Source organism: Moschus berezovskii, chromosome 7 (assembly GCF_049115385.1).
Source record: "Moschus berezovskii isolate FMDL1 chromosome 7, NW_MosBer_1.0, whole genome shotgun sequence".
NCBI lineage: Eukaryota > Metazoa > Chordata > Mammalia > Artiodactyla > Moschidae > Moschus > Moschus berezovskii.
In genome coordinates, this window is record NC_142466.1 from 91,178,153 (window position 1) to 91,182,655 (window position 4,503).

Sequence of the window (4,503 nt, forward strand, 5' to 3'; positions counted from 1 at the left end):
TGCTGCCCTGAAATCTCATTGTTACAGTCCTTTATATATGAGGAGTTATACAGAAATCCCTCAGTTTTTCAAGGTCATCAGAACCAAATTAGTAGCAGAATCAGACAGTATCTTTCCAGGGACATTGTAGCCTTCCCTAGTGGTGAGAGATGGCTCTCAACAAATTCCATCTCTTGCTACCCCACCCACCCCAGGGCAGGGGAGCTTCTGTTTTGGCAGATCCCACAAGTGCCATGACTTGGCCTGAACCAAACAAGATGATTTAGAACATGAACTGGCTTATTGATGTGCCCTGTTTCTCTGAGACTTGTAAAAAGTCATCCTCTGCCACTCAATGTGCAAAGGGGACTGGAATGGTGGGACAAGTCATTACTGGGTGTAACATTACAGGAAGACTTAGAGAGGCATCTTGCTCTTTGGAGCCATTAATCCTTGAATGGAATCTGGTGATGACATATCACGGTCTGCTCAGTTCTCTACCAGTTGAAACAGGAACTGACCCTTGCTGAGTGTCTTCCAATAAAATGCATCCAAGTGAGATGACTTCTCATTTTAGAGTGGCTCTTATCCCATTTTGGAGGAGCACATTTTGTCCTTAGGGAAAAACATTCAGAATACTCACTCATCTGATAACAAAAATAGCTCTGGTTTTCAGCAAATCCTTCTACTATGCTATTAATTGCATGCCCATTCATTCAGTGGGTTATAATTGTTCAACTTACATTACATGTGACAACCTTATCTAATATCGATATTTAAATTTTATCTTATTAAAGTGTAATATTTAATATTGAGTCTATGAAAGTACTTTCAGTTCAGACACTTATTCGTGTCTGACTCTTTGGGACCCCATGAACTGCAGCATGCCAGGCTTCCCTGTCCATTACCAACTCCCAGAGTTTGTTCAAACTCATATCCATCAAGTCAGTGATGCCCTCCAACCGTCTCATCCTCTGTCATTCCCTTCTCCTCCTGCCTTCAATCTTTCCCAGCATCAGGCTCTTTTCCAATGAGTCAGTTCTTCTCATTACATGGCCAAAGTACTGCAGCTTCAGCTTCAGCATCAGTTCTTCCAGTGAATATTCAGGACTGATTTCCAGGATTGACTGGCTTGATCTCCTTGCTGTCCAAGGACTCTCAAGAGTCTTCTCCAACACCATAGTTCAAAAATATCAATGAAAATACTTTAATAAGCCCATTTACTTTAAACTGAATGCCTACTTTAATAGTGGAATCAAATTTTACAGGAGAAAAATTTTTTCATAGGGAAAGAGAGGAATTAATTCTGAAACCATATTGTAGGTTACCACCAATACAAAGACAACAGTTTAAAGTAAGAAAAACTCAGCAAAAATGTTTCCAATGAGCACATTGAAACCACAGGAAAAAATACAGTGAAGCTGAATAACTAGCAGATGACAGATTACTTGATGACAGTTTCTTTCTCTCCCTCTTGTTGAAATAAAATTCATATTTTATGGCAAGAGACGGAAGTTTTATACATAAGATTTTTCTTTGACTGTTTGGGCTTCCTCCCTCCCCTTTAATGCCTGTTGTGCATTTGTATTAACCAGACCTCCTTAGGAGATAACATTCCTTGTTGAGCTCATCCAGGGTCACAACTACTTAGGAGGTAATCTTTTGTCTTCATCTTGTAAGGGGCTATGATGACCCATGACCTACCACTTGCTTTTTACATGTAGATCTGGATTGTGTAAACTGTTAACAGTGCATCATTTGACATATACCTGAAGGAGCTGCTGCGATGATATTTGGAAAATCAGATTAGGGATGCATGATGTTTCTGAAAACAGAACACTATGCCTGGGTAGAGCATGCTTGAAAACAAGATGTTCTACCAAGGAGCCTGTACATAAAGCTCTCTGTTATGTGTTTCTCCTGAAAACAGGGAAATACGCCCTTCTTCATAGCTGGATGAGGGAGGGCTTCTGGGCAGGTTCCTTAGATAGATGATGCAGCAGCATACTAGCTCCCCGTGTAATCAATCTGCTTGCTTGAAATGCAAAATTGTATCCATGTATGGTAATAGAGAGATTGCTGTCGCTCCCTCCCTGCCTTACTGAAAGGAAAATATAAAATAAACTGCAACCTGTGTTGCGCAGATCTTTTACTCCTCCGGCTGGAGTTTTGTGTGTCTGTCTTTTGTGTTGTCTGTTTTGTCCATTTCATTCGCAGCATATAACCCTGTATCTCAAACTTACTTAACTGTGCTTTGACCTCTAATGAGTAGGAACAGTCCTCGGAGCTTTCTGAAAGACTGTCTCCTGGGTTGTAATCTTCAGGATGGTTTGAATAAAATTTTCCACTTTTTTTCTTAGGCCTATTGATTTTTTTTTTTTCAAACAGTCATAGTGTAGCCAGTAGGATATCAGAGATACCCACCAGAGGACACCTAGGGTTTCCCCAAACTAGTGTTTAGAGCAAAGCAGGGGCCCACTGAGCCCCACTGACTTTTCAGTACTCCTCAGGAGTTCTCGTGAGTTATCCTGGCATCCAACTTTCATTGTTTCAGCAGTGATCCTGAAAGTTTTATTCAAGCTGTTTTTACTTAAAAATACTTGGAATCTTAAGGGACATTTCCTAGACAGGGTCCTAGGAGGATGTGAGCAGAAGGCTGAGGAAAACAGGTGGCTGGGTTTTTGTTAAATTTGGCTTTGAAAAAAACCCAACTGGTTGAAACCTAAATGTTCATTGATAGGTGAATGGATAAAGAAGAAGTTATATATATATATATATATATATAGTGGAATACAATTCAGCCATAATAAAGAATGAAATAATGTCATTTGCAACAACATAGATGGAGCTAGCAATGACCAGACTAAGTAAGTCAAAAAGAGAAAGACAAATGCCATTATGGTATCACTTATATGTAGAATCTAAAATATGATACAAATGAACATATCTATGAAAAAGAAACAGAAACAGACTCCCAAACATAGAAAACAGACTCATGGTTGCCAAGCAGGTTAAACGAGGAACAGACTGGGAGTCTTTAGTTAGCAGATACAAACTACTACATACAGAATGGATAAACAATAAGGTCCTACTGTATAGCACAGGGTCTATACTCAATATCCTGAGATAAACAAGAATGGAAAAGAATATATACATAACATATATATTCTTCCATTATCCATGTTTATGTATATATGTATCAGAATCACTTTTGTTATACAGCAGAAATTGACACAACATTGCAAACCAACTATATTTCAATAAAATAAACAAAAAATCAAGTTAAGATCTGAACAAAACTCTTGTTAGTGAAATGAGAGGTTAAATTATTCAGCTCCAAAGAACAAGGGAGACCCACTACAACCAGTAAGTAAACACTGCATTACAGAGGCTAATAACCTAGTGCTCCAAGCACTCACAGGGGTTTTTAACTGTTGAAAGGAGAAATTGAGATAAGCAAAAGAGTCAACTGACTCAAGGGTAACTCCTTCAGTAGTTAGACTCAGAAGTAGCACATATTCAGTCTACCACACTCTCCTCAGAAAGTTGTTCAGATCATATCTTATATGTGAATTAGGCTTCCGAATTAATAATGGGAAAATATGTCTTAAAGGCCAAACAGCTCCCATCCAGGCAACCACCTACAAGAATGTGAGCTGGGTTTATGTATGCTGCAAGGACTTAATTGGAAATTAAAGGAAATTCTCCTATGAAATGGCCAAGATGGGGTTTCTTTTGATTGAATTCCAAAACTGATTTTTCACAAACAATTGAATCCAGCATTTTCCTGGATCTCTGCCTGTAGGGTCTACTGGAAACAACAGAGGTAAGAGTTTTCTCTTCCTAAAAGTAGATTAGCAGGGAAAACTATTTTTAAAGCTAGTTCTTTGGATCCTTTGACTTGGAAAAGCTTCTAAATTGTTAAAATTTTAGAGAGCTCTCATCTTAAACTGTCTATTTTGATTGGCATTCAGAATCCACAAAACCCTTCAAAATTCCAAAATAACCTCACTGAAAGGTTTGTTCTAAAGGCTAACTAAAGGTTAATGATGGAAAAGGTCCCTAAAACTTTACTGCTCCCCTCTAAGTTTTATTTGAGTAGTGGTTCTAGTGATCCTCTGAGTTGGCTTTTCACAGTGAAGACACTATTAAATGGTTCCCTTTAGAAATGCAACCACCTGAGGCTGTGGATGAGCCTCTTCAGATAAAAAATGAACTAAGGGCCATAGTCAAAGAAATTCTTAAGCCTAGGGAGGATCCTCAAAAGTGTGTATAAGCAAATTGCCTAGATTAGAGACCACCAATCTTACTATTATTCTGAGTCTGGTAGGAATATCAGACTGGATATAGCTATTATTTGGTGCCTGATAGGAATTTTTTTGAAGGGGCCTTCTCCACTAAGTTAAATGAGGGAAAGTAAAACATTCTGACACAGGTGAATGAGTGTGTCAGTCTTTTGATACCATTTTGGTGGACACCCAATTTTTTGAAAAGTTACAAAATGACTGTCCTTATTTTAAAATC